Source organism: Amblyomma mixtum, chromosome 2 (genome assembly GCF_055824585.1).
Source record: "Amblyomma mixtum isolate Tamu chromosome 2, ASM5582458v1, whole genome shotgun sequence".
NCBI classification, from domain to species: domain Eukaryota; kingdom Metazoa; phylum Arthropoda; class Arachnida; order Ixodida; family Ixodidae; genus Amblyomma; species Amblyomma mixtum.
In genome coordinates, this window is record NC_143013.1 from 14,429,833 (window position 1) to 14,451,256 (window position 21,424).

The 21,424-nt window shown below is 48.7% G+C and overlaps 1 protein-coding gene across 8 annotated transcripts in view; it reads right to left on the reverse strand.

Annotated features, from left to right (window-relative positions):
• The window catches only part of sif (guanine nucleotide exchange factor still life), a 214,516-nt gene that overhangs the window by 176,138 nt on the left and 16,954 nt on the right, over positions 1-21,424 (reverse strand). The window contains exon 1 of one of the 8 annotated variants that reach the window (XM_089570557.1): positions 714-1,078. The exons of the other annotated variants lie outside the window; for them this stretch is intronic. The gene's annotated coding sequence lies outside the window, so the exon portion shown is untranslated. Of the gene's footprint in view, positions 1-713; positions 1,079-21,424 lie in introns of those variants that run through there. 8 annotated transcript variants of the gene reach the window in all.

Below are 21,424 nucleotides of genomic sequence, written 5' to 3' on the forward strand. Positions count from 1 at the left end.
TATAGTCTTGTGAAAAATTGATGCGAAACTGCCACATTCTGTTTTTAAAAGTAATAACTTACGATGTAGATAATAAAGCTAGCACGTTTCTTAATGAAGATAAAAGCACAGACAAAGAAAACAATCATGTTTTCAAATAAACGAACTCTCAGTATGGGACTTTTGCATTTCTAACGTTTACCACCCCCTTCAGATTTTCTTGACATCTTTGGATGACATGCAACCGAAAATCTAACCTTTTTTTATTTTTCGTTTTCAGAACATCCGCCGCTCTAAAGCCGAAAAAAAAACATATAATAAAGCGAACCACTTCCGTCTTAGAGTCACTTTCACCCCAAACTTTCGAAGCAATAAAACTCACGAAGACGCAAGCTCGTCCGGGAGCACCGGCCACACTCCGTAAGTATGATCTCTGGCGACCCGCAGAGCTCGCCAGCGAAAGACTCGGGGGAGAAGGACACAAGGCGCGCGCCCGAAAAAAATCAAGCGCTCACAGTGAGAAAAAAAAAACGCAAGGAAAACCAACGCTGGCAGAAAAGCAATTCTCACTGGAAGAACAAGCGATTCCTGCTCCTTCTCTCGCTCTCCTTCGCCACCCGAAGCCAGCCATCGCTTAAATTTTTTTTGTTCGTTTCTCGCTAAGTAACCAACATCCGCGCAGCCCTAGCGCAAGACCAAATCCGGCTCAAGCGTGCCGGCGCTGCAACCCTCACCTGAAGAAGCGAGGCGGAAAGCAAGCAGCGCAGGAAGAGGAGGATGAAGATGAAGAAGCAGAAGCGGCAACACAAGAAACACTACCGAGCGGCGGCAGCCTCATATCCGTCGCTCGGATGAACAACCGGCGGCGCAGGCCGGCCGACGAGTCAGTCGCGGAGGAGGCTACTTGACAGGCGGGGCACATCGCGCCGTACAGCGGCAGGCAGCGCGCCGCGCGCCACTAGCCATCACCGGGCGAGGCATTGAGCCGTCGTCGCGCGCCGAGTCCACGGACGTCCACCATCCGCCGCCTGCGAGCGGAGCTACACGCGCACAAACAAGCGCACGCACGCACAGCGCGAGAGCGCACGGCGCGCCACCACCACGCGCACTGCCGCCGAGGGGAAGAGAGCGAGCTACTCCGCTACGCGTATGGGTCGCATCGCCATTGAGGTCCGCGGAGGGGGACGACGAGGACGATGCGCCGATGGGAGCGGACGAAGAGAAGAGAAAGGAAGAAAACGATAAAAAAGAAGAAAAAAACGGTGCTGCGAGAATGAATACCAGGAAAGAAAGGCGCACGACGACGACGGAGGCGACGCAAGATGGCAGGCAGACCGGTGGGGCGGAGGAAAAGAAAAAAAAATCGCGAAAGAATGGAACGGGCCAGGAAAGAAAGAAGAAAACAAATACTTAATGCGAGCGGCAAAAATGGCCGCGGAGGCGCGCAGAATAATAGCACAAAAAGCCGCCGGGGCTGTAGGTGGAAGGGATGAAGGAAAGAAGGGATGCTGCGAGGCTCTTTCTTTCTCTTCCCTTCATTCTCTTCGTTCTTTCGGCCAGGCGAGCTTGCAGGGCCCGCGCGAAGGCCGAGCAGTGAGGATGAGGAGCTGGAGCGCAGATGATAGGAGCGCGCTAGCAGACGACGGCGGCGGCGGCAGCGGCGACGACTGCGACTGAAGCGACGTCCTGCGACCGCCGTCAGCGCCCCCCGACGGAGCGCAGCGCGCGCGGAAGCGTCGACCGGGCTCGGGGTTCGGCGGCGAATAAACAACGCATTTGTTTTGTTTCGCTGACCTGTTCGAAATGTAAATGACGCTGGGCAAACAAAAGGAGGCGGGCCTCCTCTGTAATTCCTCCGAGAGAAAGCCGAGCTTGCGCGCGAGTCGCGCTGCAGTCTACCGGAGAAGAGCGAAAAGACGCCCGTCTTTGCAACTTTCGGAAGCTGATCAGAAACTGTCTCGGTCTGGCGTGGTCTCGACGTTCGAGCATTCGTGGTTAGTTATTTCTGTTTTCCAGATAAACATCAGACCGGATGAAAAAATTTCTGGAATGTTATCGGGCATGCTTTATTTAAAAAACGAGGAACCAGGTTATTACAGAGCTGTTCTTCATTTTTGTAAACGTGGCGATAAACGGACAAAAAAAGCCATCAGTTTTAGGCGATACTGCGCTCATGATTTTTCTTTTTCACTAATAACAACGCGAACTCAAAATCTAAGAGCATGCGCCAAAACCCATACAAAAACAAGGAAAGACTGAGAGGCTTTAGTATAAAACTTCAAAATAAGAAAGCCGATGTTTCTCGATGCGAACTCTCATTCACGGACGGGCCGCTTCCGGACCGATAAAGGTGCCGCTGCGCTTGGAAGAGCCCCGGAAACTTTTCTTCTTCAAATTCATAATGGGTCCATCAGGACCGCACGGATCTGGTCATCCGCGGCGGAGGGCGGAGCCCTCCCCCTCGCAGCTGCAGCCCTCGCCCTTGCTTGCGGGAAGCGGTCTCTCGACAGTGACAGCCAACTCCCCCCCTCCAGCCTCTTCCCGCGTCTCCAGCGCTAAGATTCGCGAGTTGCGTTTCTCCGCAGAGCTAGCGGGTGAAGTGTAGAGCCATCTTATAGAAGACATTCAAAAGAAAAAAAAAAGGTTGCCCTGATGTAGAGCTGAGGCCACCTCATTGAAAGCCACAGTTAAAAGAAGACAAGGACGAGGAGTAGACGGTGAAGGGGCGCCGTTACAGCGACAGTCTTAAAATGAAAGGTTGCTGTGCTTGATCACAGCTTTTCGATTCGTTCATTTCTCACTCATACTGCGCAACGTTGCACAGTCTCAAGCAGACGCCATCCAATCAAAAGCCAAATTCGCGCGCGCTACTATTCGCTCATATTAGAGGTCCATGGGTGAGCAGCATCTTTGATTTCACGTGAGCTACCAACGATAGTCCACTCACTTGACATGGCTACCGTGGATAGCCCGGACACCAAACAATCCAGAGTAGAGTACCTCAACTGCAAATAATTTTTCGGCAGCAGAAAGGATGAAGCGAGCCTTAGTTCGAGCGAAGTTTCACGGCTTTCGTGAAAGCAGTTACAACACTTTTTGATTGATTGATTGATTGATTGATTGATTGATTGATTGATTGATTGATTGATTGATTGATTGATTGATTGATTGATTGATTGATTGATTGATTGATTGATTGATTGATTGATTGATTGATTGATTGATTGAAAGCACTTTATACCGCGTCAATTGAGTCCGGGGCGCGTGTCAAAACGTGTATTACTGCTAGCCAATTTAATTGCTACGTTATCGATGGTAGCGTGAGGAGAGTTGCTACCTTATCCGATCGCAAGGGACCATGAGAAGAGTTGCAGCAGCTATAGCTGTGAATACAAACGGCCTAATAATTATTCAAGTTAAATCCTATTTGTTGCTTCTTCTCTCCTATTTTTCCCCTTCCTTTGATTTTCTCTGAGAGCAAGAACACCTCTCGAAGCATCAAACCTGGTTGAATTGCGCTCATCGTCAGAAAACAGTCGCCGTTTCGACGCTGTCTCGGAACACTAATGAGTCGTACAGAGAAGACTTAGAAGCAACCGAGCTTCAAATCGTCCATATTGAGAGTATTAAAGAGGTTCTGAAGCGGTTCTTGAGGCCCCGCTAATTACACAAGCGCAGTCGATTCGGTATTGACTCGACCTCCACTAACAAGGCCGAACTTTAAGCGCAAAACTCACCATTCACTTTCGCAAAATCCGGGAAGCTTCACAAGCTCCACGATGTGACGTCAGCAAGGACAGAACTCCAACCCACCGCACTCCCTGTCACCGACACTAGACGAGGCTTTATTCACAACGAGATAATAGCCAAGCTGCAGTTCGCGAGTGATTATGTCAGAGAGCAATAATATCGTCCCACGCGCAGATTCAGAGCTCAATTATTCACTGGCTAAGCAGCGAATGCGCCATTGAACATACAACTCGTTGTCAGCGACCACACTAAACGTGGCTTTGGTTTCTCATTTCAATATGCGCTGTTAAGCACCCAGCAGAAATCACTTCCTATCTCTTTCATGCGAAGCACCAGCAGTATTAATGCAATTAGAGATAATCCGACATACTAAAACTTCTGGCAGAGATGAATGGAGTTTATTCGAGCTTTTTTCATTTTTCTTCGCAAAACACTTCACTGGCCGTTCTCGCTTGATTACTTGATTAAATTGAGAAGCCGACCAAAATTTTCTGGTTTATTAAAATGCTCGCAACATTAAAAAACGCCTGATGGTGTGACAACACAAAAACCACAGCGTGCCCAAGTCCGTTCATTAAAGGAGTGCTCTCATTCTTCTTCGTCTATTATGCTTTTTTCTTATTTCACGTCTTTTTCGTCCCTTACCTTAACGTGACATTACAAGCAAATATGGTTGCAAAGAGTCGTCAATTGGTGGCGTTGCAGTGCTTTTAAAAAGCTGGCCTTAAGACATGACATCAGTTTTCTAACACCAATTGTCAAGCAATTTGCCATGTGGTATCGGTTATCTCCCTTAAGTCTGATGAATGACTAAAACGTAACACCGCACATGTAAACAAAAACAACATAGGTTGAAAAAAAAAAGAATTTTTTTTACTTTCAGACCTGTGTTGGTTTTGTTAACTTGCACATTATAATATTTTCGCTCTTTGATGTATTGCTTTATGTGAACACGTTGTTTTTATGCCATGCCCGCTTGGGTTTATTGTAAGTGCACGCAGTATTTTCGAAAAGTGAACTTATTGTTTTCGCGCTGTTTTCTTATCCATCAGTGAAATAAATACTATTTCTCATACATTAAGTGCGTGTGCGCGCGTGTGTGTGCGCGCGTGTGTGTGTGTGTGTGTGTGTGTGTGCGTGCGCGCGTGCGTGCGTGCGTGTGTGTGTGTGTGTGTGTGTGTGTGTGTGTGTGTGTGTGTGTGTGTGTGTGTGTGTGTGTGTGTGTGTGTGTGTGTGTGTGTGTGTGTGTGTGTGTGTGTTTTGACGTGAACTATGGTGAGCCCAAAAGAAAGCAGGGAAAATTCCTGGGATAACGCCGCTCGTGCCCGTCCTTCCCGCTTGAAGTATCCGTACAGCAGACGATGGCAAGTACTACTTCAATGCGTCAAAGTTCTGCACCAACGTGAAAAAGCCCACCATCAAGGTGGCTAGATACTATACACCACTTTTCCCAACTACTTCAGAAGAAGGTCCAAGACACGCTCCAATGAGAGTGCTTATTTGGCGCACACTCTGTAAGCCTTCGTACTGTGGTTGCGCTTCAATTAGCACAGACTATTCTGTCCTCGAATTTTTCGCAACGTCAGCCAGCACGCCAGGCACGATTTGATCCGATCAACACTTGCTTTTCTTTTTTCTTTTAACAGAGGCGGAGAGGAGTTTTTCACTGGCACGGAAGTTTGGATCAGTTGCAACTCGCATACGATTCGGATGCTCCATGTCTGCACCCTCAGTAAGCACACTGTAGCCAACACAGCAACTACAATTCTCCACGGGAGCAGTTAGGAAATGCCGTTCAGAAAGACGGTCTTAACAGGAGGAAATCTCTGCATTGTTATTTCCAGCATGTCTCCGAGAAATATTAAGAGGCATGGATTGCGAAGAGATAGATTCCAGTTAATGCAAACACCTTAGCAACCTTCATTTTGTTATTGAGTTTGCTCTATTAAGTAAGGCAAGAGATGAATTACAGCGCACGATTAAGGGCACGAGCAGACAAAGTACAACACTGAGCTTTCAAATTGACACGAAGAAAACTGAAGTAATATTGAATAGTTTGAACAAGCATGGGTAGTCAGGTTCCGGCAGTAGGAAGCGAGAAAATCTACGCAGGTTAAGCAATGATGGAATCTATATCATGCGAATGAAATTGCTGTGCGGTGAACAGATAACGGCAACATTTAACGATTACAAAGTGGATATGCAAAGCATACTTCCGGGCGGCACAGAGGCTAGTTGGACGTTGATAATCTAAACATTTCTTGGACAAGGTGATCCACGTTAGCGCGGAACCGGTATAATTGGAGGTCAGTTGGAGAGGATTTTGCTCGTTGTGGATTAAGCGTGATGATGATGATGATGATAGCTGTGGCTCCGTGCAGTTGATCACGTATTTGGCTGTGAACCTGCTCCGGCTCTATTCATCCTATCCGAGCCTTGTTCTGCTACGTTTAGAACGAGCCAACTTATTAAGGAAAGTGCTCCACTCAAAAATAGTGCTATCCTTCGACACTGGTACTGTGTAACATGCAGCCAAACACTTGTCCAGTTCAGTGCACCCAGACCAATATTAATCCGTGCGAAGTCGAGCTGGACCTCACAAGCCACTATAATGCCAAGGCAAACCTCACAACTCAGACGGAAGTAATAACTAGGGCAACCTTGAGCACTCTAGACGGCATCAAATACGACAGAAAAGCCCTTTGCACGTCACTCGACGCTTACCCCTTATAAAAATGGCCTGTAGACAGTCTACAGACTTCTCATAGACTCTACTGCCTTCCTATAGATATTTATTTTTGTCTACTCATAGCCTAAGACTATCATAGATAAAAGTCTACTAAAAGTGTATGGCCATAAATCTATAGATTGTCTGTGGACTGTCTATAGCATTTGTATTGCCTATAGACTGTTCTCTAGGATTCGTCTATAGAGAGTCTATAGACTTTATAGACAGAAGTCTATGGACAGTCTATAGACTGTCTAAAAAATTTTTGTAAGGGACGGCCAGTTGATAGTGACGAAGCAGCACAGTACGCATCCAACAAGCTTACACCATTTTGCTCCCCGCTTTGACCCACACAAACCGGCTAATGCCCAGGTGCTTTTCCTCTTACATGCGAACTCTTTGATCTGCTAACGTTACGTCTGTCTCCTGTGTTTTCTTTTTCCTCGTCTTCTGTCACAAGCGCTTCCACTTCCCCTCTCGCTCAAAAACTCCATTTTACGGCAGCACACGACCGGCACGCAGAAGGGGCACAAAGAAAAAAAAAAAGATAAAGAATGGAGGGAAAGATGGGAACCATGGCGGCAGCCGACGGCAGACTTCTGCAGCGCGCGCGCGCGCAAGTTCTCCAAGAAAATGCCTTATTCACTCAACCTATTATCCGAGCGTCGCCCGTCGGCGCTGCTTCTCTCGCGCTTGCAATATTTAGCTCGGCAACTCGCTCGCCTTCTCGACACATGCACGCGTCGGCGACGGAAGGAAGAATCGTGGAATAAAAGAAGGTGGCCGTACATAGGGGAAAGACGTCTATTGACCGCGCATAAGCAAGGTGGTGAAAAAGCTGGACGGAAGGAAAGAAGGCGGGATGAAAGAAAAAGTTGGATGGACCCAAAGCAGGGAGGGAAGGTGACGACAGTGTTGCGACAGAGGAAAAAAGACAAAAGGTTTTTCTCGAAACGCAGGCGGGAAAAAAAAATGAAGGGAAAGAAAAAGCCTGGAGCTGCGCCGAACGCGAAGCGGCACCAAATTTTAAATATACATAGGTGGACCGTAGGAGGCGAAAAACGCCCGAATGCCTTGAATATTTGAGGCACCGGCGGGCGATGACGGCGGCGGTAGCGGCGGATGCAGCAGCAGAAGCAGGAGTGGTATAGCGTCGGCAACGCGAGAGATGCAGGCATCATCGCCAGCGCTGTGCTACACACGACGCTTGCGTAGATGCCACCGCTGCACTCAGTGGCGAGGGAACAACAACGACCCCCCCCCCCCCCCCTTTCTTCGTTCTCCGCTGCCAGATACCCCTCCCTCTCACCCGACAGGAACGCGCTTTGTGGTCTTGGTGGTAAAGAGGAAAAAAAAACAACAAAAAGTAAGGCGAACACCACTGGAGCTGGCCAGCGAGCCAAACAAACGAATGCAACAACAAACGGATGCAAATACCGCACGCACACCTGTCAAAAGGCAAACTTTTTTATGGCAGTCGAAGAATTTAGAATGTGCTTGGTATTCGACAGTTGATTTGACAGATATATGACGATATTTTTTTTGTTTGTTTGAGGCGATACTGGTCCTCGTAGCCAGCAAACTCGCTAATGTGTGTCAATCGTGACATCGTCTGCCAATGAGAACGACGCGATGACTTCACGTCATTCCTCACCAGCACGCCTTCAGGTTAGCCCTTCACAAGATCGCATTTCGATAAGTTCGCGCTGCCATTAAAGCGAATGATGCAGATGAGGTGGCCCAGGAACAATATCTTGAACAAAACTTACGACCTCAGTTGATACCTTCATTCAGAAGTGGGACACAGATGGAAAGAATATAAAACGCACTCAAAGTCCCTTCAAGACTATGAGTGCATTTGTCTTATCTTCGCTGTGTGTCACTTTCGAATTAAGCATAATACCATAGTGTGAGATGTCTTGCCATTGTCGTGTAATATGCTGTCAAACTGTTTTGTTTAAATTAGAGTTCAATCCTGTCAGCGCCTTTCCAGGGGCTGATAGTGTCAATACACAAAGAGTAAAAGAACGGATAAACTCTGAAATAAATTTTTCCAGCGAGATTAACTACCTTGAAAACTTGTCAGGCGTGAAAATTTGACATAGGGCCGCTGCAGTGGCTCAGTGGATATGGTGCTCGGCTGCTTACCCGAAAGACGCGGATTCGATCACGGCCACGGCGCTCGAATTTCGATGGAGGCGAAATTCTAGAGGCCCGTGTACTGTGCGATGTCAGCGCACGTTAAAGAACCCCAGGTGGTCGAAATTTCCGGAGCCCTTCACTACGGCGCCTCTCATATTTGAGTAGCTTTGGGACGTTAAAAATCGTAAACCATAAACCATAAAAGTTGACAAAAGAAAATTGACGCCCGCTAACCACCCTGCAACGCGAATTTCATGGACAAGTTTTGGTTGCGGTTATGACCAAGTAAACAATGAGCTGTAGTCTGTTGTAACGTTTAATGTGACGGCCTACCACTCTAACGTCGCCAACTGTAGCTTTGTGATAGGTTAAAGGCGTGCTGAGGTAGGCAAAGTCGTCTACAAGATCTCCGTTTCGAGACACGAGGTCAGTGCATGTCTTGCGGTTGGTGTTCACACTTTCAACGGTAGTGGCAAGAGGCCCTTCACTAACGTTCACGAAGACCGGTGACTGAGGTCGTCGAACGGGCTCCCAAACAAAAGGATATAACTGTAAATAATCACAGCTAATGCATATGTGAGAAATGTTAGACTTGCTCAACGGTCGCGGAAGGGGAGAAGCATGCGGCCACGACAGTGAAGGAAGTTACTGTGAGTCAGAAAGCCCTTACGTCACATACATCGTCACCGCGGACGGAAAGACTATCCGGCTCGCTGCAGCGCTCCCACGACACTTGCCCGAGGGATTGATCGCTGCAAGCGCTCGTCAGTTTCTCATACATCCATACAGGATGTGGCGCTCCGTCACAACGTCAAGCGTCGTTGGACGAATAGTCAAGCCACGCGCGTCGACATCTTGAAACACATTTGATTTCGCACTTACCGGGTGCACTTAAGGAACTTAAATGCGAGTACTGGAAAGCATTGCAATTCTGTTCCAGTTCCATACTCCTCCTTTGTTGTTGGTGCAAGTGTAGGTACTAGTATCTACTACTACTGGTTAACATTTCGTATTTTCCTGCCTTTGGTGACTTCACAGCGCTTCGACCAATCGCGAGCTTTGTGACGCCGCCACTCTTTTGAGCGACGACGGGTCTTCGTGGCGATGAGCCATCTGATGCCTTCGCATTAAAAGTTAGCCTCTACCGACAGACTACCGTATTCTGAAGCTAAGATAAAGCCGCTACTTTCACTGAAAACGGAGCTTTAATAAGCTAGAAAAGGAAAAAAAAAAAGAATGAAATGTAGGTACCACCATTAGTGGATGATTTCGCAGGTAAGCGGTGGTGTGTCGACGCAGTTTTGTACACAGATCACAGAGGCTCAGCTACACCGCCATTCATTCCCAAACGGTGATCACAGAGTCCTTTTCGGTGCAGACGTCGGTAGTCTGAACCGATTGGCGGGAAATTTTCTAAATGCAATCTTCCCAGAAATCAAGCGTATTTCGCTGAAGGACCGATATAAACATAAACTAAATTGGATATAATTGTCCTCAGTGTCCCTTTAATCTGTATCTTCGGTCAAGTAATAGCCATGTCATATATGAAGCTCATACCGTCCTCCCTGCAGCAGTAGATGAACGATCGTGGTGCTTTTTTCCCCCTACAGGTGACTTTGAAAAGCTCTACGGTGGCCTCAAAACAACTTGTACGCCGCCGCGTTCGAGGAGCAGCTGCTCTCGAAAACAATCACAAAACTGGTTATTTTAGCTTATGAGCAGCAGTCGAGCCCACTTATAACGAACCAGGCGGTTGCGCGGACGGCTTTTGTTGCATCCGAAGATCGTAGTAAATGGCTTTCCCATATTACTTTAAAAAATACCTAGTCTGGCAAAAGCGACCTTTATTTCTTTAAAGAAGTGAGCTATGAGCGTCTATTTCTTCAAAGCAAACCCCACTGCAGTGCTTTCCAAGCTGACGAGCGCGATCCGTTTCTCGCGCCGAGACGTTTCCTGCCAACAGTGTGATTTGGGAATGTTGTATCAATAACAGTAATCGCCCTTGAAGCGTTAATGGCAGCTGATGACAAGTCGGCCATCCTAATCAGATTCCTAATTGTCGGAGAGTGGTCGTACTTCGCGTACACTGGCTTCTTTAGAACATTTCTCCCAGGGGTCGACCTCCGCGCCAACGAAGTCATCCCGAGAGTCGTCGTCCGACTAGCCATGCATCAACGACGCTTAGCCGCAAATTCATATGCGTCTGATCGCATGCGCTTTCCACAGCATCGTCTGCCATTCATAGACAAACTAAGCGACGAAGGTAGCCCAGCGCTCGTGCGCACAGAACGCAGCGACACTATTTCATTTCATTTCATTTTAATACCTTAAAGACCCACTGGGGGTATTACATAAGGGGTGGGTACATACAGTCAAATGAACAAGTGTTATGTTGAAAAATGGTTGGTAACAGCTTCGGCGAATGTGGATGGGCATGAGATGGTAGCGATGTCATTGGAGAGGTCGTTCCAGTCTACAGAAACACGGTGAAAAAAAGAAGCGGCACAGGTAACAGTACGGGCACGGGGGCGAAACACTTGGAAAGGATGACGAATGTGGTGGGATATGCCGGCTGGCGGGGCAATGTAGGGAGCGCAGCGCAGAGAACTATGAAAAAATTTATGGTATAGGCAGAGGCTAGAAATACGACGACGAAGTGAAAGGGGCGCTAAACTGGATTCCGCTTTTAAAGATGTTACACTGATATCGTACGAATAGGAGGAATGAATGAATCTGGCTGCTCTGTTTTGAAGTGACTCGAGTGCATTGATAAGGTAAACTTGATGAGGGTTCCAAACTGGCGATGCGTAATCTAACTTTGACCTGACAAGAGATTTATATGCTAGTAATTTTACCTGTTGTGGGGCGTGGCGAAGATGACGTCGTAAGAATCCGAGAGTTTTATTAGCCGAGGAAATGACGTTAGTAACGTGTGTAGCCCATGATAAGTTGTTACACAGCGTGACGCCTAGGTATTTGTATGATGAAACGGACTGCAGGTGAACGTTAGCGACTACATATGGGAAATCAAGCGGGTTACGGCGGCGGTGGAAGGACAAACGTTTACATTTATGAGGGTTCAGTTCCATTAGCCAACGGTCGCACCATTCCTGTATGCGGTTTAGGTCATCTTGAAGGTATGTTGGGTCGGAGGCGTTAGTAACTGTGCGATAAACAACGCAGTCGTCAGCAAACATGCGAATATTAGAGCACACTGAGGTCTGCGGGCTGTCTGCACGCAGGAGCAAAAGATTTGCAAAGCTGACTAGAACCACTTGCCCAATGGGGCCAGTAAAGCACTCAAACTTCTCAAATCTCTCCGTTGGCTGCTCCCCGACCGTGCGCAGTAGTTTCGCTTTAGATGTTGTTCCTTTATTGTCTCTTTGCTGACGCTTTGCCTAGTCGGCACTCATGCACGGAATGAGCTTCCATGTACGCCATCGTCACACGCTTGGCCGGCGGTTACTTTTTCATCTTCATTGCTTTTTCGCTTCACCACATTCTTTCCGAAGTGGTGTCATGGGGGCTGTGAGACACATCGGTGCCTACGCTTGCTGGAAGCGCGGTTTTTTCGACTTCGGCGGAGAGATTTGGGCGCCTCTCCTCGTTCTCTATAACCGAGTGGTGCGGCCAAAGTTGTTCATTGTATCCGAGATGCATTGCCATTGCGTTAATAAAAATATTGACGGTAGTGCCACCGCTGAGGCTCAGTGGTTATGGCACTCGGCTTCTGACCCGAAAGACGCGGGACTGATCCCGGCCGCGGCGGTCGAATTTTGATGGAGGCGATAATCTAGAGGCCCGTGTACTGTGCGATGTCAGTGAAAAATTAAAGAGCCCCAGGTGGTCTAAATTTCCGGAGCACTCTACTACGGCGTCCCTCATAGCCTGAGTCGCTTCGGGACTTAAATCCCCATGAAGAAAACCATATTTTGACCGGCAGCGCCGCCCTCGTTCGTAATAAGCATTCGTTATATTTGCGGCCGTTATAAGTGAACTCGACTGTATGTTCTCAGACATGTTTTATCAGAATGAAAGTCATTGTATTACCTCAATAAAAAAATGCATAAAAATCTTAGCTTTTGTACGTGTCGTGTGCATTCAGTATAAAGAAAAGTTTACGCAAGCCCAGCATGCCCCGCGTAGGCAGACGATGTTATGATTATTGCGACTACATCCCCGCCTTCGCAGATTAACTGGCGAGCGATTCAGGTTTTTCAAGGGATCTAAGTTAGAACGTAGACCCTGGGAAATCTTCACGGGAACATGAGACGCTGTTGCGCCATGTCCACGATACGACCAACTCTCCTGCAAGTGTAAGAAGCGAGGAACAGATCGCTGTGTCGGCAACCATGGGCCGTCCGAAGCGAGACGAAGGTGATGAAATGTGTCGATCGAAGCAGATCCATAATTCTTTCCTCGTACCACGGTCATCCGCTTTAGTGCAGGATTGAGTGGGAATCGTAAAATCTGGCAGTCCGTGACCGATTTTCGTAATGAATCAATATGTTTTCATTTCATTCGGTCGTGACGACAGTCGTGACGGAAGCAGAAGAAGATGCGGAGGCACTTCCCAATTGTTCTTCGTCAATGTCCGTCTTCCTTCCCGTCTTTCTTCTCCCTTTCTATCTTTGGCCTTGTGCCTTCTTCGCTGTTTACTGTGAAGTTAATTCGAGAATATCAGCTAGCCCAGCAACTAACTCTACGGTACTAAAGGCATCCTTTTTGATTCAGACTGGCCCAGCCACACCCAGGGGCAATTCTTCGTCAAAATCAATCACAACCACCCCACAGGTGCTTTTCCGAGACGGTAATAGCGCCGATAAAGCCCTTCAGGCACGCAAAACGCATCGTAATGCTGCGTCATTCATCACCGTCCACAACGGTCCGCCAATGGGCACGGATGTGGGGCGGTGAAAGTAGCATCATGGGTATGTTCCTGACGTGGCCAGCGTGACGTCACCAAAAGGTCTGCGTCACCAGGAGCAGCGACCAACGGCAGATGACCAAATCATATGAAAACGAAACGAAGCATTGGAACGGAATGAACGAAAATGAAGCGTATGCGTTTACGTTTGAAAAATCAGTGAAGACGATCTGGACGTAACCTATCCCGTGTGGGCAGCTCCTCTGCCTGCTTGTATTGTGAAATAAAATAAATAAAGAAAATACGGATAGTAGCGTATTTTCTGCTTCCCGCGAAAAAAAAAGAAATGCAGATAGCTCGCACGGAATAGAATCGAGGTTAAGCCTGAAATGAACACTTTTGAGGTCACTTAGAAATGTATCGGGCTGACAGAACATTTCTTTCCACTCGATTATATTCCACTGATATTTGCTGCCGTGCCGAGTTGCCGATCCCGGCTATAACGCGGGTGTGGTGGCGCCACGTCCAATGAGAAGGGTTAAAAAGAACATAATTTGAATGGAATCCTTATATTCTGTCCCAGAACTGCGCGGAGTGTCCAACAGCCTAGCCTAAAGCCCATTGGCGGGCTTGAGTGTGTGCGCGTTTGTTGGGGGCGCGGTTCCACGTTATTTAGGAGAGGAAGGGGGCGAAGAACGGCAACTGTACCGCTCATAGCAAGTCGGCACATTTCACGCGAAGGAGGGGCGGCACCGGGACATCAGCGCGCTTAACCCTCTCCGCGCTACACCTCCCCCTCCTTTCTTTCCTCCTTTCTCACGACGCTCCCGCAGGACGACACACTTTATGTCATCGACCAGCTGGACTGTTTACACAACGCAGTCGCGGAAAAATGACGTTAATTTTTTAGAGGCAGCAGCGCTGGAAAGAGGCTGGCTTCCAGCCGCGGCGAGGTGGCTTGCCCGCAGTGGCTGACAGCCGGCGCTAACGAGCACGTCGTATGGAACCTTCACGAGCTCCCCGTCTCCTCTCGACCAGTGCGACAAAAGAAAGAACGGAGGCGGGAGCGACTGAACAGCGGAGCTGAAAGGAATAAACTAAAGACAGAGAGAAGGAAAAATAAAGGCCTCGGTAAAGTGACTTTTCTTGTTTCTTTTTTTTTTTTTTTTGGTTCTCTCTTTCATACCGCTCGGGGGCGCCACACGCGTTCATTGAACACCTCATCGACTGGAACAATCGGACTAAAGCGACGGCCCCTCAAGAAAAGCTTCAACCGTCTTCTCGCCGCTGCCGCCGCCGCCTCTTTCGAGTCTTTTCCGAGGACCAATCAGGACACGCCGCGCGGCGGCCCTCTCGCGTTCGTCGAGTTCCTCTCCCGCTGCAACCACGGCACTTTGCCTCTTTGTCTGCTCGGCGCATTTCGCAAAATCTAACTTGGTTTCTTTCTGAGAGAGGATTCTTAACTTTGAAGCGCCTGGCGGGTACAGCTTGTTTTTCCGAGTGTCTGCGTGATGCGCGGCGTGTATAGAGCAGTACAATGTATGTAGATGATCACACCCTTTGATCATACCCTAACTGCACCCATAACGGGAACCTAAACACAATGCAGCGGTAACTGAATGAAAACCTGCGGAATAGACCAAACTAGAAACATTCTTTCATAGCATCATCTCCTTTTCTGCCTTAACGCAGCTTGGAGAGATGAGTCGTGCTGAAAGCATCCGCTACTGCGTGTTACCGGATCACTGACCGTTAATTTTACTGTTATCGTTACCGCGGTGGTCCTGCTCTGACCACCTTAACCGGACATTAACTGTACATGCAGGCACTCGTAGGTGCGTGATAAGCACAAGTACAGAGAGAGCGTGGTTAACTTACTAGCCGTACGATACACACCAGCTGCACGCTAAAATGTTCCGATATGGCTTCCGATAGGGTATCCCGGGAAATTGTGGAGGCTCGCGAGATATCTAGTACGGCAGGCTGCGTCAGTAAAGCATCGATAGCCCTTCTCAAAAAAAGAACTTGATTTTCTTCGCGACCGATAACCCGCTTTTCATGTTGCTGCTTTCTGGGAATTTCCGCTGTTTGAATTGTCTTGTGCCTATCACTGATGCTATATTTGCTGCACCAATGTGCTCCCACACGTGTTGCACTGGCTATCATACGCTGGCGCCCTCTCTGCTTTTTAAGGCGATGTATCGTTTCTGAAAAATACAGTTGCAAGTTTGCGCTCGTGTGTGTGTACGTGTTTCTCCCTTCCGTCTTGTGCTATTCTGCGCAAAGTTTTCTTGAATATGTCGCTACACCAACTGGCCCAACATTCTGCTCTACTAAAATGTTACATTGCGCGTGAAGATTTTCTCACGACGAGAAACTCTCACGGTCTTCCTCTTCTTACTTTGACAACAAGTACATAATTTGAATTATTTGCCGCCTGATGAAGGTGCAGATTGAAAACACGTTGTGCAATCAAAGTGATAAAGTTATGAGCAGAGAATTTGTTGATTGATGAAAATACGACTTTGCAACCTGTTTTGCAGAGCGCCTTTGCAAGCGCCTCCGCTGCCAGCGCTGCGTTCAGCGCCGCCAGTGGCCAGTTTTGCGTCCCGGGTGGCATGGCTACCCGATGGTAGCCGGGACTTGCACGCCGCTGCTTGTAGCAGCGGAGTTTCAGCCGTTCAATGGCCTGACAAGTTTGTTTCAAGGTGCCACGTGACTAAAAATGTTAAGCTTTTTGAATCCAGCTACAACCACGACGTGAGGGAACTTGTGACGGAAGACGGGAGTGAAGTAGCGGCGTCGTCTGCCGAAAGCCGATTACAAATGAGCCAAGGCAAAAGAAACAACGAGGGTATCATTCTGACTTATTGTTCCACTCCAAAGAGCACATAACAGTAACAAGAGAGCAGCTGTTTACAGTTCTTTTAAGATAACAACAAATGCATGTATGGTGAAAATAATTACAGACGAATATTATAACTATACCTTACTTCTGACGACGAACGAGTTGAATCTAATGTTTCTGCCATTCATGTTCGAAGCGTGTCGGAAAGAGGTAAAATTTGGCTCCCGGCGAATTCCAATTAGTGTTGTTGCAGCCAACAACACAGCCGTTAGCGTTGCTCTTTTTAAATATATACATAATTGCCTGAAAAACTCTGCGATGAACCGCAAGACACTGTTTAACTAAATGCCGCGCACGCCACGTTCCCGTCACCGTCCCACGCCGGACGCGCATGCCGCCGCTAGAGGCGCACGCGTCGCTCCGGGGTTTGATGCGCACGATGCCGCTAGGCGACCGTGAATGAATGAACACGGAACAAATTTTAGGCGCGTCTCTAGACTGTAAGATGGATCAAAAAATCAGCGATCGACGCGTAGGTGGGACCTTTCCCTGTCGACATATCGAATTTTTCGAAACCGCACTGTGGAGGAAAGGTTGCTCACCGGATTTTGCTGAATCCTCTCTCACTAGATCGACAGAGACAAAAAAAAAAAACTGTCGCCGAACCAAGTCCGATGTTATGAGTTAAGGATTGCGGTGATGCTCTTAAACCGAATTTACGGCGAAACGTAGGTAGCGAAGCTCGCAAACGAACTTGAGTAGCTTCGAGCTAGGATTCAGGACGGGGAATGAAGAAGCGCTGTCCGCTGCACTGTTTTTAGCTCAACTAAAATCCACATTCAAGTAAGCACAAATAACACGCGAGACGAGCTGCCACTGAGACGTCCACGCAGATAGGTGCGAGTCTATCGCACAGGGCGGCAGCACAGGTTTACTGAAAAAAATTGCGTGGACACTTTGGCAACTAAAGTGTTGAGAGGCGAAAGCCGAAGACACTATGCTGGGGTGAATTCAGGTGGATGTGACGTCACGCCGTTCCCTTAGCTATATTGCCGCGAATCTTTGTAGCGTTTGTTGTGTTTATTTGTTCATGCTTTAAGGCTGCCGGCAAGCCGCTTTATCGCTTCGTTTGTGACGCAAGACGCGCCTAGAATTATCTCGATTGATCGCATCCAGGCGGATCCGATTGTACTTTGTGCCAGAATGTTCTAGTAACTTCCCGAGCTTTATCGCAATGTTTCCACCACCGGCCGATAAGAAAGCTGTGCGCAGATTCCCCGGACTGTGCGCGTACTACCGACGATTTGTGAAGAACTTTTCACGCATCGCCGAGCCACTGACCCACCTGACAAAGGCAGACGTGCCATTTAAATGGGAAGCCGCAAGTGGAAGCCTTCAAGGAACTTCAGCGTTGTTTACAGTCCCCACCGATCCTCGCGCACTTCGATGAAAACGCCGAGACTGAAATTCATACCGACGCAAGTAGTGTGAGCCTAGGCGCTGTCCTCGTACAGAAATTTGACGGAGTGGAGAAGGTCGTCGCGTACGCTAGCCGTTCCCTGTCAGAAGCCGAAGCTAATTATCCAACAACTGAGAAGGAGTGCCTTACCATCATCTGGGCTACGTCGAAATTCCGCCCCTACCTGTACTGACGACCATTCAAGGTGGTCAGCGATCACCACGCACTGGGCTGGCTCGCCAGTTTGAAGGGCCCCTCCGGCAGCCTCGCTCGGTGGAGCCTGCGGCTCCAGGAGTTTGATATAACCGTCGTTTACAAGTCCGGACGCAAGCACTCTGACGCCGACTGCCTGTCACGAGCCCCTGTAGATGCACCGCCGCCGGACGACGATGAGGGCGCCTTCCTGGGACCCATCAGCTCCAGCTCTTTTGCACAACAGCAACGCTCGGACCTCGACATAAAATGCCTCACCGAATACTTGGAAGGCAAGGTTTCTTCACCCCCCGCCTCTTTCAAGCGAGGATTGTCTTCGTTCTGTTTACAGAACGATGTCCTCGTGAAGAAAAACTTTGCAGCGAACAAGACAGCCTACCTCCTTGTTGTACCTGTAACTCTGCGCGGAGAAGTTCTTCAGGCCTCACACGACGAGCCGACAGCTGGAAATCTCGGGTTTTCACGCACCCTCCGCCGCATTCAAGACAAGTATTACTGGCCCCGACTGTCTGCCGATGTCGCACATTATGTGAAAACCTGCCGAGATTGTCAGCGATGAAAGTCCCCTCCAACCCGACCAGCAGGATTTCTGAACCCTATTGAACCCCCCTCAAGGCCCTTTCAGCAGATCGCCATGGACTTGCTTGGCCCTTTCCCGAAATCAACAAACATCTGGAAATAAGTGGATCATTATAGCGACCGACTACCTGACCCGCTACGCCGAGGCAAAAGCCCTACCGAACGGAACAGCAGCAGAAGTCGCCAAATTTTTAGTGGAGAACATTCTTCTGCGACACGGCGCCCCCGATGTGCTCATCACTGACAGAGGAACAGCATTCACGACGGAACTGACGCAAGCCATCCTCCATTACAGCCAAACCAGCCACCGGAGAACAACTGCATACCACCCGCAGACCAACGGACTGACCGAGCGCCTCAACAAAACCATCGCCAATATGCTCGCCATGTATGTCGATGCCGAACACAAGACCTGGGACGTCATCTTGACTTACGTAGTCTTCGCCTACAACACCGCAGCGCAGGAGACCACCCAGATGACGCCTTTTAGGCTCGTTCATGGCAGAGAGGCCGCGACCACGCTGGACGCCATGCTGCCGAACGTTACCGAGGAAGATAACGTCGACGTCGCCGCCTACCTACAACGCGCAGAAGAAGCCCGAAGACTTGCCCGATTAAGGATCAGAGACCAGCAGCGGACCGACGCCACGCGCTACAACCTACGAAGACGCAACGCGGAAAACAAGCCAGGAGACCTATGGTCCGTCTCACAAGATGTTTGCAGCACTACGAAAGGTACAGCTCTCTCGTCCAATCAGGATGGCGCGCACTACATTAGTGTGTTCCTACGCGCCTGTGGCTGGATCCACCTGATGTCCAGGTGGCTTCTTTCTACCTCTTTCTACCTTTTTGGTTTGTTTTTGGACAGGCGGACGCCCGTTCCAAAGGGACTAGCCCTACTTTTTTTTTTTGTTGCAACCTGTTCTTATCAGTTCCTCTGTTGTCGCGTCGCAGTAAATTTCAGTAATCGTGTCATGTGCATATAAATTTATTTACTCCAGCGTGCCGAGGCAGCCGAGTGTCGCCACTCGGCTGCCTCGGCTGTGAAGAAAATATGCCTACCCTGGCGTCGCAGCTCCGCTATCTGGCGCAGGTACCAGCGGCGACACTGCACAATGTGCGTCGCTTCGATTAACATCGCATTCCGAGAGCGCTTCTTCTATCGGAAGCCAAGTTTCTTCAACATCCTCTGCATTGTCGCTGCGGACACGGTCGGTAGCGTTTCGTCCTCTTCGAAATGCGCAACCACCTTCGCGATAGTTGGAATTTCCCCTCTCTGGAAAAAGGAGTGTACCACCCTTCGCAACACGGTCAGGTCAAAATCGTCCAGCTTCTTCGTCCGCTCGCGGCCTCTTCCGCCAGAACGCTTCTTCGGTGACAACACTCGGCCCGCGTTCGTCTCCGTTGTCCACTTGTAAAGCGTTCGCTCGCTCACCTGCGTGAGTTTTTCCGTCCTCTTGATGAGCGCATTTGTACTCCAACTGCCCCCGCACTCGACGCGAAGCGCTTCAAGAACATTTGAAGCCACCTGCTTCGCCTGCTTGGGGAAACAGCGCACTGTCGGTGTAGAGCACACAGGAGACACAACAGACTCGACCGACGCCATGTTTGAAAGTGGCGACGCATCAATACCTCGCAGCAGGCCTCCGCAGAGCTGTGTCCGTACGGGCTTTGTCTGGTAATTTCACCAGTGATTGAAACACTCCCTACCATTTAAATATACCTGTCCAAATCATGTTTTTAGTTGCAATGCTTATTGTTTTCATTAATAGTCATACACTCCTCAAATATTCGAGGGACTATTTTCTGCATTTCTGCAGCCCTGATTGGACGAGAGAGCTCTACCTTCCGTAGTGCTGCAAACATCTTGTGAGACGAAGTATAGTCTGGGTTTGGACGCCCATTCGCCGCCGAAGATTGAGTGAAAAGCTTTTGCGCCGCTATTTCGGCCCGTACAAGGTTCTTCGTCGGCTAGGTGAATTGGACTATGAAGTCGTCCCTGACCAAATGACTGCATCCCAGCGACGCCGCGTTCGACCAGAAGTGGTCCATTTCGTACGCCTAAAGCCCTATCATGCACGGTAAAGGACGCCGTGTTTCCACATTCGGTGTTTATTTTTGCACAATCCGTTTTTGATTGTTTATAGCCGCATTATGTTCTAAACATCGAGTCGATGCTTCTTTGAGAGGGGTTAATGCCGTGAGTCTTTGTAGCGTTTGTTGTGTTTATTTGTTCATGCTGTAAGGCTGCCGGCAAGCCGCTTTATCGCTTTGTTTGTGACGCAAGACGCGCCTAGAATTATCTCGATTGATCGCATCCGGGCGGATCCGATTGTACTTTGTGCCAGAATGTTCTAGTAACTTCCCAAGCTTTATCTCGAATGTTCGCTATCAGCTTTAAAAAGAGCACGGCCGACAGCGGCGGGCATTCTGTTCGACGAACGCCGAGCACGCTTGTTGCTACGCCGCCGCCGAGTGATTCAGTTCTTTGCGGGCGCAAGTCAGCCCGAATAAAGTGTTTCGTTTCGAAGACATTCTCGCTGTGTTCCTGTTCGCCGGACTGCAGTCACAACTACGTGACAATATCGAAACCAAAATTATACATCTTTCGGGGATCTTAAGTATTAATTACGCTTAATTACACATTTTCCCGCCTAATTTGACACAAATACGATGTTTTTCCGACCATTCTGTGACAATTTTCACTATGTCGTGACGACTTCCGGTGAATGTGACGTCCCATCGTTTCCGTGGCTATATCAACGTCCGCGCTATTTCGACGCAATTTCGACATTTTTGCCTATAATTAATTAACTAATTAATCTACAATCATCAAACCTGGCTTCTAGGTTAATTTTT